General features: G+C 37.4%; 1 protein-coding gene and 1 long non-coding RNA gene across 13 annotated transcripts in view; one reads left to right on the top strand and one right to left on the bottom strand.

The window, feature by feature from the left end:
• Positions 1 to 14816, top strand: part of LOC310892228 (uncharacterized protein) — a 421439-nt gene that overhangs the window by 34404 nt on the left and 372219 nt on the right. The gene's annotated exons all lie outside the window — the stretch shown is intronic.
• Positions 1 to 14816, bottom strand: part of LOC310892231 — a 40203-nt gene that overhangs the window by 13400 nt on the left and 11987 nt on the right. The window contains exon 2 of the long non-coding RNA XR_014577976.1: positions 1 to 14816. This exon is cut by the window's left edge and continues 13400 nt beyond it. This is a non-coding gene — a long non-coding RNA (uncharacterized lncRNA).

Genomic DNA, 14816 nt, shown 5'->3' with positions numbered 1-14816 from the left:
CAAGACTAGACTGCTGGAAAGAGAGACATTAGCTCTGCACTGTGTAGATTTGAGCTAGTCTTTGTTGTGTAAGCTTAGGAACCAGGGTTGGTCTGGGGTTCTTTTGTTTTAAAACTGTTTTGTGTCATTGTGCAGACACTGTCTCTGTGACCCAAAACTAATTGCCTGATGAAGGGGAGTAGGATATTCCCCTTGTCTTCAAGTAGTTTTAGCTAAGAATGGTATAGACTGGGTTGATGACACTAAAGATCCTGTTGAAGTGAAAATAGTAATTAGTTCTCTTCTGTGCCAAATGTGAACTTGGAATTGGCATTCTTGTGCGCTGTTCTTTGTTGTGTTCCTTCATCAAGAAGGCATAACAGCAGCAGATCTCATCAACTTTAAAAATGCCTGTGAGCACATTCGTTTTGACGTTACTGAGGCACTCTGCCACCATTTTGGATTCTCCACTGAAGTTAAATGAAGACTTGAAGACTTCTCTGCTCACTGTAAAAAGTATACTGCACTAGCGAGTTTGTGAGCAAATGGAAGCTGTACTTTCCTCTGTGGAGTCTCTGATTGCAGCATCGTTCAGGACAAAATAGATGGCCAAATAATCAGATGCTTGCTGTCAGCATGCTCCCATTGTCTGTGATGATTTATGCTTGCTGAGAAACTGCCTGGTAGGGCTGAATCAAAATGTGAGGTTTCTGTGCTGGCCCATGCACATCACTTTTGTTTATGGTCTTGGGTCTCGCCTGTGAAAGGGCAAAGAGAATTTGATTGATGCTATGATCGTAGTTGCTTTTTTACTTGCCATCTTTCTGTTTCTTAGACTAGGTTGAGTGTTCATTAATGGCTTCCTTTGGAAGGCATAACGCTCTCTTTCTTTGGAAATATTTAATAAATGCAAGTAAAAATTCAGCACAATCCAACCCCTAGTGGTTTCTATCATGTAACTTCTTCTAATATCTTAAATTTCATTGTAGTTGCTTTTAACCAAAACCAGCCAGTTTTAAGTCTACAATAAGACCACATTAAGGTCTAACTTTGTATTTTTGGTCTGAAGTTTGGAAATAGAAGTGTCTGATACTCAGAGATTTTTTTTTTATTTTTTTTTTCTGTGTAAATCAAACCCAACTTGATGGATTAGGTGGGTTTGGTTTTAGTTATTATGTGTGGGATAGTAGTGGTGTTGGAAGGAAAACGGGTGAAAAGGACAAAAGCTGTGGATTCAGGCTGGCAGACTGTATTCCAGAGACCTTAAAGTACTCTGAAAGTTTTGGAAGCTTTAGGTCTGAAGATTAAGGCTCAAAAATGCAAATAAAAAAAATAAATGTAGAAATACTTCAGGTTAAATCTTTTCAATCTGGTTTTCTCCATGCTGCTTTCCAGCATCCTGTGTTTTCTCTTTGCATTCCATTCCCTGAAAGCCTTTTCTACTTTAAGAAACTGTTGAAATGCTTATTTTATGATCAGCACAGTATTTAAAGTTCTCCAACTTTGGAGGCAATGAAACCAGTGTTATGCCCTTCATTTCTAGCCCTACAGTTCCCTAAAACACCGAGAGAGGTAAAGATGAGAAAAATATCTTCTATGCACATATCCTGTAGCTTTTATTCAGTACAGCATAAACATCATCCAAAACTACTCTATTTTTTAACACGAAAAGCATTTCAAAATACTCATCAGGTCTGACAGATTGTATGAAGATTCCATCCCTGCATAATTTAAAGCATCAGATGTATCTTCCCCCATCCGCTCACCCCAAATTACCTGAAAATGGGTTTTGTAATGAGGGTAACTTTAAACAGAAGGCTGCTGGATACTGCCATAAATTTATTTCCATATAACTGAAAACAAAAAACTAAAACCAACCAACCAAACAAAAACTAAGCAAAAAACAACCAACCAAACAAAAAAACAAAACAAAACCCATCACCTTATCTTTTAAGCTAAAACTATGTTTTTAAAATGCGAATAAACCAGCTGTGTTAGAATAATCCAAGTAGAGATAAATAAACCAGCCGAGCTAGAACCCTTGGCCTCATGTTTACTATCAGAACTTCAATTTAGATGTGGAACTGGAGCATGGTAAGATTTCCACTTGCTAAACGTAACAGCATATGTTCAGGGTCTATGGATGAACCCAATTCTCCACAGCCTATGGCTGGTGCCCTGAGTATCGATCATTCTTTTCTTATGACAAACTATTAGCGTATACTGCATTACTCCACTGTTGTGGAGAGATCTATCACAGCCAGTTTGGAAATCTTTTATACTCTTCTCTCTCACGGAAAAAAATAAAATCTTAAGTCTTGTTTGTAGTGAAGTGAGGTTTCTGTGTTTATACATTAAAGCACCACATGTTTGTCTAGTGGAACCTGAGAAGAATTCTCATCTCGACAAAGATTTGAACTTCACTGGTCTGTTTTGTACCTTGAAAAGAGTTCTTTCCAATAAAAGGCCTTCTTGAGTAAAAATGCCATGAACTTGGTGTAAAAGGGAAAAGATCCAGACCAGGAATGGTCATTTCCCTTCCAGGTGACATCTGGAGGGCAGTGGGATATGGTCAGGCACTATTGTTGGAATCATCTTTTGGCTGTGAAAGAAGAGGGGAAACAGGAAATTGAAACTTGTCTTCTTATCTTTTCTGAAACAAAAATACTGAAAATAGGAAGAAATCTCCAGTACCTGCAAAAGTCAGGGCAGGATGCAGGTTACTGGAGGCCCCATAATTCCTCCAAGATGTGAGGCAAAATGGGAATGTAAAGTTTAAGGTCTTGATTTTCTCTATCTTCTCTCTGCACCCCCAGGCTTTAATTTTCAAGAAGCCAGAAAAGAATTGAGATTTCAGTCCTGTTATTTGAAGCCTAAATCAGAGGACTTGATCTCTGCTTTGCTCCACTGAATCCCTCTGAAGTGAATGCACATGGGAGAAATTGGATCTGGTGGAAATCCACCTCCAAAGCCCTGGTGTTGTTCCAACTTTTGGTGCAGAAGTGAGAACTTCTGAATTACCCTTAATAACATCAGGCCCAATATAAACGTGCAATATTTCAGAGGTACCTAAAGGTTAGGCACCTCTTAGGTTTCTGCTTAAATCTCCATGTATTTATACTGAGGCCAGCTGGGGGGCTCCTACACCATCTGGAGATCCACTTGGACCTCTCTCCTCCATTTAGAGCTTCTTTCCTATTAAAAAAAAAATAATAATAATCATCATCATCATCATGCTTCCCTTGAAATTTATTCACTTTTCCAGTGAAGCTCAGTAGACAGCAAAAGGACTTGCAAACAAGTGTGTGCAAATACATCAGAGAAAGTGATATTTAATCATCGTATGCAGTAATGTTGACACTAGTAGAGATTACATTTGGTTTTGGAGTTTTTAAGAGGTTTTACCAAATTTTATTAACAATTTCCTGGGTTTTATAGCATTCATCAAAAAATTGCCTGGCCAAAGTAATGGAAACTTTGAGAATACTTTCAGAATGGTCAGCTGCCTTAGATCAAGTCCCTTTGCCCCAGATGGAGAACAACCATGTTGAAATCTTTTATTTGACTAAGGTCTTTTCTCTGAGCCTCATGTGTCTCAGGTGAAAACCTGTATCTTTTTTATCTTTCTTAGTTTTTCATGAAAGACTCGGGAGATCTTTGTTCTGTTGTGACGCAGAATGGGAAAAAATGAAACTGTAAAGTTTCATGGAACAGGGGGGAAATTAGATCTGTTCTAGAAGATGCTGAAGCATCAAAATTTTAGAGCATGCAGTGTTGTGTGAACCATGCTCTGACCCATATTTAACATACAGGGGTTGGGGCTGGGAATGTTGGTATGGTGCTAGTGCTGTAGCAGGCAACCTGGGGGATACTGGGCCAGTCACAAACAGTGCTGTGCCACGTCTGCTTCATATTCAGCCTAGCCTGAGGATTAGTTCGTGAAGTCTGTAGTGCACTTTCACCTCTTCTCTTTAGACCACCATTCAGAAGTAATACTGTTACCTTGTTCCCTACTCTGACCCTCCTACCAGTAGAAACAATAAAAAATACTTAATACACAGGAATAAAACCTGTAACTAGTTTTAGAGCATGCAATGTTGATTGGCATTGTATGAATGTCTGTATATATTACAGTATTGAAATTAGTGATGAGATATTTACACACTTCTGAACAGATCATTTTCTTTTCCTAGTGTCCATTTCATAATGACTACAAGCAAAGGCACCATTGTGCTTCTTCAGTGATATTTATTTGATCCTAGTTAAGTAGGATTTTAAGCATTTTCCCTGAAACCACTGTCTGCACCAAAAGAACATGAATTTGGAAAGAGGAATTAAATAATGCAAAAATATCCCTTGACCTTACCAAAGTAGAAGGTAACTCATCTAGACACTGTTTGCTGCTCTTTTGCTTTGTTAAAGTGTGTTTATACTCCATTCAAAAGTACAATTAAGAGGTTATTAGAATTGCACTGAGAATTCAGAATTATGGGACTGGAGAAGTCAAGAACGTTGTTTGCAAGGGGAGAGTGGCAGCTTAAAATCATCACTTTTCTTTCTTACTATTGTTAGCCGTGTGTAGTGCTTTCATAGCTGAATGCTGAAGAAAAAAATCTGTATATTGTATGTTTGATAGGCCTTTGGTTGAGGCACTTTGTCTCCCTGGTATATGTATTTCACATTGTATGTTGATATCTCACACAGCTACAGAAGAAGGAAAAAGCAATAAGAAAAGTGGTAAAATAAAGACTGTGAGAGGGGAAAAAATGAAGACATGTTTATAAAACTCTGAACATTCGTAGAGCATCTTAGGAGCAGCAGCAAAACCCAGATCTCTGCCTAGCTAATTTTATTTAAAAAGGACTAGATTTTACATGGGTGGTACATCAAGTCACTGTATGTTATGACTTAAATGTATGTTGAGGGTATGTGTTATATCTTGTAATGGTGGAGGAGCGTATATTAGACCTTATATTTTCTGCACATGCTAGTATTTTTGTCATAGGTATTGAGTTTATCTTGGCTGACCCACACTTTTTAAATAATGATGTGTTTGAGTTTTTTCTTATAAACAGGATTGCATTTTTGATGAGATTATATTGATCTGCTACCCAGCATTTTTAGATTCAGAAAAAAGGAAAGCTTGAACTAAATATAAAAGACATATAAGTGTTCTAGTGGTAAACTTTCAGAGCTGTATTTTATCCTGTATTATCATTCAAAGGCTTTTGGCAGCTTTTTGAGGAACTGTTACTCAGTTATACTTGGTTATTTATGCATTTGGTGGTGTGCACTTCAGTATTTCATTAGTCCACAAGGCATCCGTAGCAGTAGCAGCCCTGCAGAAAGTCCTACAACTTCCTTTTGTGTGGGCACGTCACATCTTGTGGGTAACCGGGACATGGGGAAGAAAGAGAAGCAATGCTGATATATATTCAGGTTTCACTTTATTTTGGAGTTGAAATGTTGTGTTGAGTGTTTTCTTAGGAAGTGCAATGGAAACTTGCAACTTCTGCCCCTCACTGTAACTCCTATCTCTGTGGCTCATCTTTTCTGACACTGGCTTTTGGGAGCGAGACAATGTGAAGAAGAGCATTGAGTGAGAGATCCTGAAGCAGCATCCCGCCTCCGAGATCAAGATAATTGCCACGTTTGTAATGCATCTTCTCATATATCATCTAATATAAAAAGAAACCAAGTCATTGGTCCTGTTCTGTTGAAGGCAATAGCAGAATAGTCATTATCTTCATTATGACTCAAGTCTCAGTCCTGTACACGATTTCAGAGGACCTGTCTTGGAGGGTCCTCCCTTTCCTTGCGTGCTGACCATGCTGAGATCCTGTCCGTACCTTACACCTGCTGAGCAGTCCTCACGACAGCTTTTGTTCTGCATCTTCCATCTCCCTCTGTTTACCTCACCACTACCCCAAAAGCAAAAGCTTAATTTTGTTAGTGTAATTGGGTGGGTAGTTCATCATTAAGTATGTTTGTTTGTTTGTTTGAAGGCTCATTATTCATTCTGGGTGGAGGTGTTTGGCTTCAGTCACATTTATCTATCTGTGTCCGTGTTTCAAGGATTTCCATGGTATTGACATTTCCATTAGAGGAATTTGAAGAATGTTCAATTACATACAGGGTATGAAACATATTTTCTTCTTCTTCTTCTTTTTTTTTTTTTTTTTAAAGTCTGCCAACTATTCCTTGCCAAACTTTAAACAGGGCTGCTATGACTCTTAGATATTTTTTATAACTGCTATATTGTAATATATACAAATAGTGCACATGCAAATAAAAGCTCATACCGGAGCGATAGAAGACAGCACTAGATTTTATCTGGAGGATTATTGTGGGCCTGTTTCTAATTTATATAATGTTTTCGTTAATAGCAGTACCTCTTTAAAATGCCCAATAAAACAGTGTAGCATTAGTTTAAATAGAAATTTCAGTCATTTTAGATATCCCCCTGTTGTAACAGGTCAGGCTTTTAACAGATGTCTCAATAACTTTGCTATTAGCAGGAATATTTCGTGAATTAAAATCAGGCCTTTTTGTCTCTGTCACTCATTGAAATGACCTACATATTTGGCAGATGGAGAGGACTTGCTTGTGCATTAGTACTGATGGGTAGGGTTTTTTCATTTGTGTATTTTTGGAGAAGAAAGATTTAACATAAGTTAACATCGTTTATTTTTTATTAATACCATACTTCAGTTTCCCTTTACAGAAAAATCATATTAGGCACATCTTGCTTTTAGGCGTAGACACCATCTAGGACATTTCTCTTGGGCACCAACCTTCTGCCTTAATGTAAACCTTTCAGTGAAGCAGTGGACAACTTTTTTGCAAGCATATGGACTAATGGAGCTGAAGTAGAAGGTGTAATAATTCAGTCACTGAATAGGCTCTAGATGAAATCTCCTCCTGAGACCTGCACCCTCCCAGGCCTTTCTGGGGTGCAGATTTGTCTGCTTATGCCTTTTCATTCCTCTCCCTGGCATAGTGGCAGTTTCAGCGTTATGCTAACGGTCTCGCTTAAAACAACTCACAGGCATGTTATGCCAGCACGTGTTTCTGTGTTCTTTGAAGAATCAAAAAGGACCTCTTGAGCTGGAAATTTCATTGACTCTCATGATGACAGCAGAGCCTGAGGCCTGCTGTGAAGAGGCAAACTACAGAGAGAGATTTAGTTGTAGATTTGGTCTGTTTATCTATTGCAAAATCACTCTCTGGCGTCCTGTGCACTAGTGAAGGTTGAAATGATTGCTTATTATTTTTGTTGTAAGTTTGATTGGAATATAACTAATTACACGAGCAAGTACAAAAGCTCCACACATAAATGTGCTGCCTGAGAAAGCAATATATCCCACAGTCATTAATCAAGAGATAAAAAACACTATGGGATCAAGTGAAGTTACTTGAGGGATACATTTGACTGGCTATCCTTTTTTTTTTCTTTTTTTCTTTTTCTGTGTGTATACTATTGTTGTAAGTCAAGGAGGTACTAAGTTTCTGTGATTTCCATTGACATCAGTGAGAGCTGCAAGTTCTTAACATTTCTTCCAATCAGACTGTTTGAAGTCAATTGTCTCAGTACTGTCTGATCAAATTCAATGACATTTGTCCAACAAATTCACAAAATAGGTAGTTATGGACACTAAAATGGTATTTTATTGCTGAAGATTCTCCTTGTTTGCATGGAAATTTAACTTTTTGTACCCAGTGAGAGCAGTTTACAAGTTAGTCAGCAGCCAGGAGAGTTTCCCCGGTGAACTCTCAAATCATAAGGATATGCCAGGGATTGAAGAGAGAAATCACAGAAGGTATTTTGTTATCGTAACACAGCCTACACTGTCTGGGACTGTAAGTGGAGATATAGGTGAAATAGTTATGTGATGATGATACTACTAATAATAATGAGAAGAAATAACTGCAAATTTCAACTCTTGGCTAAACTAGTTGCTTAGGATAATATGAACAAATGCATACAAAGGACTTGGAACTTTGCCTCCTTTGAACTTTAGGTCTTTATATACTTAATTCAAGTAGAAGCTGAAGTCTGTCTGTCGTGCTGGCCTAGTTCATTTTAACTTTTAGGACTTACTGTTTTAAGGAGCTTCCAGTGATAGAGAAACTGCCATCATTCTGCTTGGTCTGCTCTTTTATGTGCTTTCCACCTGTGCACTATCACAGGAAAGTAACTGAAAAGAGAGCATACACCTTTTCAAATGAAAATCATAATTGTTAGGGTAAAAAAAAAAAAAGTCATGGGGTTAATCATCATCTTGCTGCATATCACTGTTTTCAGTGTTCTCTCTTAAATGGGAAAGGAGATCTGTAATTCATTAGAGGTTTTCCTGTAACAGTGATTCGAAACACAGTCCCATAGAACACCACTGGATGTTTATTATTTATGTATCTAAGTCAAGGAAAAAAAAAGAAGAAAAGTAATGATACCCTTTTAGCATTATCTTTTAACTCTTTTTCTCCTTGCACAAAGAATGACTGTAAGGAGTAGGAAAGACACTTAGGCAGAGACAACAGGGGAAGGGATGTGGTACATCCTGCACCCATTAACACTGTCAATTAGCACCATTTATCTTGAAATTTGTCCAGCTTGGAACACGAAGTATGTACATCAGGGTTTGGGCCAGACAGAAACATAGAAAATGATGGTATTTGTGGAGACACTAGCCAATGTGGGGGTGAGAGCAAAGGCACACAGTAATTCTAAAAAGAGCTGCATTTTTTGTGTGTGAAAATTTGATTATAAGATGATTCTTTCAACATAAACACAATTCTCTAAGGACTTATTAATGCTTCAGTAGCATAGTGAAAAGACACTAGTGCAGTCCGCTTTAATAGCTTTCTGGCTTGAACCCCAATACATAATGTTCTAGTAATAGTTTATGGGTGACTGCAATAAATTGGTAGCAAGTGTTTTCCATTTTTTGGCTCTTCTTATCAGATCTGCTGGTGGAACATTTTGTTCTGAGAATATTGCAAAGGCAATTGATCTGCTTTGGATGTGTGCTCAAGAGTTTTGTGTCTTTTAAAATAAATGTATATATAAGCTTTTTCGTCATGCTCCGAGATGTACACTGTAAAAGCTGGGGGCCAGTAAAATGTTACAGGGGATCTGAGCAGTTGGTTAAACCCAGCAGGACTCCACCTAGCCTAAGTAATGTTCTGTAAGTGCTGCCAAAAAGGCACAGTTTTCCTCCCCCCCCCCCCCACTTCCCTTCCCAATACTTTCATTGTTCTGGTCTTTTCATGTAACAGTGGAAAATTTGTTCCTGTCCATGAAGGAATAAAGATCTTTCACACCAGTTCATTTTCAACCCAAATGGCTTTTTGAACTAGAAAGGAACATAAGATTTTTTACACTTTGTGGTGAGGGAAAGAACCACTTCTGATTAGAGATGGGCCTGCAATGGTCACCTTTGGTTTCTATTGGATTTGGAGTTGAACTTGACTGTAATTACAGAGTGAGATTCCATGGCCTCTATTATGCAGGAGCTGTTCCTCTTGGTCTTCAATTAATTCACAGATCCAGATCATCTCTATAGCGAGCCTAATTGAAATATCCTGCTTTCATCTCCACTCCCACAACTAGAAGATGAGTTTGGTGGCTGAACTCAGATCAGAAGTGCCTAGCTGGTTTCTGTGTGTAAGAAGCCAAACAAAAACCATCAGCCTGATTGCCTCTGGATTTTTATCCTCTGGATATGACAAATAAAATCAAAGGTACAGAGCATTGGACAGTAAGCAAACATTGCCTATTATCTGGTGAGTTGTGCCGATGGACATCCAGTGCTTGTTCCTAGCTCCACTTCGTTTTCTTTAAACAAGCTAGCATGCTGGCTCTTTGCACAATCACCCAGCATAGTTTGTAGATGAGATTCAAAATGAAAATGGGTACATTTCTCTAAGATAACATTAAACACATGCAAAATTAATGGAGAGCCGAGTACCTCCTTCATTCCTTTAGTCTTCTGCATATACTGGAACATTTGTTTTGTATAAAGGTTATATTGCAAAGATACTGGACTTGGGGCAAAAATCAAGTCTTAAGGAATGTAAACTAAAGTCTGGAGATCTCTAAAGCGCAGAGTGAATAGATACTCGGGAAATATTTGAAGTAATAGAATGTGGACTTTGCCCAGTTAATGTTAAAGTATCCCAAATGACAGCCCGGGAGTCAGTTTGGTTGTTGCATCAAGCTGCAGAGAGAGCTGGAGATGAACAGAAAGTACTGAAAACCTGGCTCTGAGACAATAAATGGAAGTGCAAAGTGAATGAGTGTGAGAATTGATGAAGTTAGAAACAGAGAAGTGCAAAATAAGAGTTGCCATGCCAGAACCATTTTTACTGTTTTGTTGTTGTTGTTGTTGTTTTACAGTCATAAGCCTAATAAATGTGGATATTTCTTCTCATATAAGTATTAACAGTGTTATAAAAGCATTGTATGGATTTACTGAAGGAGAAGAGCATCTTAATAAAAGGGGAGTCAAGGTGGACTCTGACCACAGTGGTTCAGTGCTAGTTTTAGGCAGATCCCATCCTGTGGGTCTGGTGTGCTTTCACTGTTCCTTGTGAACAGGGAGCTTTTTTTCTTGTTGTTTACTTATTTAACAGAGGAATTAAGATCATTCTATCAACAACTTGGGGGCACTGCTCTAAGGCAGTTTGATTTTCTTATTTTCCAAGGGAAAAAAAAAACAACAACCCATTTTCAGTGACTGTTCTGGGAATCTGTTGCATATTGCATTTGTGGAAGAGCTGCAGTTTTCTGTCTTTCATCCTACATAACGGAGAAGAGGCTTCAGGCAGCGCTGCTAACAATGCACTAGGCTTTCTGTTTCTCTCTGCAAACAGAAATACATCCCATTTCCTGTTAGGGATTCTGGGCAGCATTGTCCAATAGGTAATTTCCTGTAGTAAACATTACAATAATTAGAGTTACCGTTCCAGAGCACTGAACTTTCAGTGTCTTTTTATTATTGCATCGCAGAAAGCATACAAGAAGCAACCCCAGTCAGATGTGGCTATTGTTGTTCATTTCAATTGTGTTAAGGCAAATATGCAATGTGAAGAATGTAGAAACTAGACAGTCCTGTATTTGTAACCATTTACGTTATTAACATGCCCTTAAAATACATGTGCAAGAACAAACATGCAAGTCGAGACAGAAGTTGAAGAGGTTAATCCAGCAAGAATAGTTAAAACCCATTTAAATGAGTTTAGGAAAATACATTACAGACAATCAGCAAGGTCTACTGCAATAGATAATATTAAAACAAGCATAACATTTAAATTAGCAAAATTTAGAAATGTGGCGATGTTGAGAATGCCCTGCAAGAAGACTCGGTGAGATTTGGTTCACATTGTTTGTGCTGGCTTTTAGAGGGCAATATTTTCTTCATTTTATTTTGGATAGGTCAGAAGCAGAGAATTAGAGGGAGCGTGTTCTATTTAAAACAGAAAGAGGGAAAAGAAATTCTTGAGGTATCTTTTTTATGTTTACTGTATTTCTTCATTGTATAAAGTGGTCTACTTACAGTGCTGTTATGTGTTTGGAATAAACAGTAGAGTGCTATATTTCACTGTAAGGTCTGTCTATAGAAAGTGCTGGCTCTCAGATCAGCTGTTTACATTTTTTTGAAAAAGCTCCCATCTGTTACATCAAACTTGTTAATATAGGTCTACAGGATACAATAACATTAATGTTCTAAGTATCCAAATGAAATGTCAGAGTCCGGTTGCATACACTGAATTCAAATGTGGCAGTGTCCTGAAGCCACCCCTTCTACTAACAGGCCATTTAATAATCTGTGTAAGTATCTATAGATGTCTAAGTAAGTCTTTGAAGGTCCGTGAGGAGCCAGATGTACAAATGCAGTTACAACATCCAATCCTCACAAAAGCTTTTTCACCACACTAGCATGACCACATAAAATTTGGCCTCGTTTTTTTTTTGGCTCTGCAGCTACAGCACCATCAAGACCTATTTAAAGTGAAAATAGGCTTGGTAAGGGAAATCTCCGAGCTTCACACTGTTCCTGGTAAAGTTAAAGGCAGAGTGATTGAATAAATAGGGTTATACCTTACTTTCATGTATATTTTGCCATTTATTAGCAAACGAACAAAAAACCAGACTTAGTGGCTTTTTTTTTTCTTTTTTGTTGTTATGGTTTGCTTTGTTTCAATTTAATACATAACGGAGTCCTTGATATTTTAATTTTTTGTATAAGCTACTATAATTTATTCTTATAGTGGCCATCTGACTAGAATGAAGATGTATGCCCCTGTTTTGATCCTTGTAATGATGGAGGGTGAAATGTAAGTTTGTTATATTACCTTCTTGTTTCTACTCTTTTGTATCCATGGTTTTTTAATTTACATTGCATTGTGAATGAAAACCCTTATCTTCTGCTATGTTTTTTTCCTGCCACTCAAATTTTGCATCAACACAAAAGGTTTGTTCTTCAGTTCGTGTTCAGTATTTGGTCACGTTCATTATGAGGTGCATCTAGAATACACAGATCACATAATATACATAAAATATCATTTCTCACTGCTTTTTCCTTGATATCTTATTATTAAGGGCTATTTTTTAGTGGATAGAAACTCAGTCTATGCATAAAACTGCCTTCAAATGAGCTTTGCACATCTAATCATATCTATTTTTATTCCCAAATGCTCGGTGATCAACAGTGATTTCAAGTAGAATGGTTATAAATCATATTACTCATAAACATGATGCAACTGGCTAAATAGGACCAAACAGAGGGTTAATAGTCCAACAATAATTAAAATAATCCTCTTCAATTCAGTAATAACTTTGGCCACCTGCCTTCATCCAACCCCCAACACCACCCTCGGTACTCCTTAAAAAAATATTCACATTACAGACAATCTTGTGTAACAGATTAACATAACATATCTGGAACATTACTCAGATTTTTGGGCAATGGCAATCTGAACATGTTCGTAAGTTAAGCTTTTTTTCTCAGACAACATCCTGCTGTTAACTCTTGACTTTGTAAATTGGTGGGGCTCTGTGTAACCGGAAAGCGCTGCCTGTGGTATCACACGGAGGGCTGTGAGTGTACGTGTTGGAGGGAGTCTGCTGAGCAGAAATCCTGCATGTTACAAGGGGTTTACACCGATAATATTGTAAGGACTGAATTTTTACTGTCACTTTCAGATTTGAATGGCTGTGATACCTATTTGATGTATGATTTTAGTCATCATAGTGGGTGACACAAATCTGGATGCACAGTTGGGTGTGCGAGGTAAACTTCAAAAACACGCTATTTTTTTCATTAAAAAAAAAGAAGACGCAATGTCACTAGTTCAGTGTTAGGAAGCCTTTTTTCCTTCTGTTCTTTATTTCACCCTGACTTGTTTTTCAGATAAGTTTTTCTTGCTTGCAAAGCGGGAATCATGCCAGGGAGATTTGTGATGGAAAGTGTTTGGGGCACCGGTTATTACTGTTGTAGTATGATATAGTCTTTGTTCATTGTCATTTTTTCTAGGTGACCAGACCTAGACACAAAATAACTTTGTGTTACAAAGGGGATTTAACATAAAAGTCCCATTTTTTTTGTAACAGATTTCATCTTTCCTGTTGGTAAAATATTTGGCCTCTGTAAATAAGTGGTAAGTAAACAGTCGAGCAATTTTTGCTAGTACATATTGTAATTCCCATTTAAAAATCACCTAATAAAGATTGCCTTTTAAATAGAGCTATTTGGGTATATCAGGGGCATGTTGTACTAAACAAAAAAAAAGAAAAAAAATCCCTCTGTCTTTTGAAAGAGACCATTTAGCCTCTAAACATATTTGCTCCACACTAAATAATAGATGTTATTCTCAGATAAATAGAACATGATTTATATCCTTCTGTTGGAAACTGTTTTGTTTTGTCTGAATACTTCACCCACTCCATGCACCTGCACCCAAAACAACAAACAGGTTTGGGTAATATGTGTTGTAAATTTTAAATAAGTAAATAAGTGGTAAATAAGCAAATTTTAGGAGTGTATATAAATTATTAATTTAATAAAGTTAATATTTAAATAACTTCTTAATCATTAACAAAAGTGGAAAGTTCAGAGTTAAGATATTCTTTTTCCTCCCTGCAAAAATAAACATTAACAAAACAGTCTAATACCTATGCATAATGGAGGTTGACCTGGTTTGGAAATTTAACTTATGGCAGTAGATAGATATGAAGATATCCATATCTTCATATTCTGGCAAAGCATTATGATTACTTTCATGCCCTTAAAAAAATGTACAAAAGTGTTATTGACAAATGAAGAAGGAATTATTAGCACATGGGCTCTTAAAAGATTCTCATCACTGAGTCAGCTGAGACCTTTTCCGTTTGTTTTCTCATTGTCTTATCTGGAGAAAGAGTAGAGGCCACACAGTGTTTTTATTTTATTTTATTTTATTTTATTTTATTTTATTTTATTTTATTTTATTTTATTTTATTTTATTTTATTTTATTTTATTTTTTATTTTTTTCATAGGTTTTGTTTGTTGAGCATTCCACTCTTTAGAAAAGGCAGATCAAATAGATAAATTGTGCATGCATGGAAGAAGGTGTTAAGACCCGCAATGCGACTTTATTCCTAGGAAAGGCCATTCCACTACTTTGGCCCTGGAAGGTCCTTTTTAATAAGTGAGCTGCTCATCGCTGCCATGTTTCATGGAGCAGGAGACAGAGGTTGGAGTCCTCTCCATCATGCTCTTCTGCCTACTCATCCTAGCCATGACACACTGAGAGCTGGTCTCCAGCTGCTGCACTGGGTATTGATTCTTCTCGG

This window comes from Anser anser (genome assembly GCF_964211835.1).
Source record: "Anser anser genome assembly, chromosome: 1".
Lineage (NCBI taxonomy): Eukaryota > Metazoa > Chordata > Aves > Anseriformes > Anatidae > Anser > Anser anser.
Note: the sequence above shows the minus strand (reverse complement) of the source record. Positions and strands in the feature narration are given on the sequence as shown.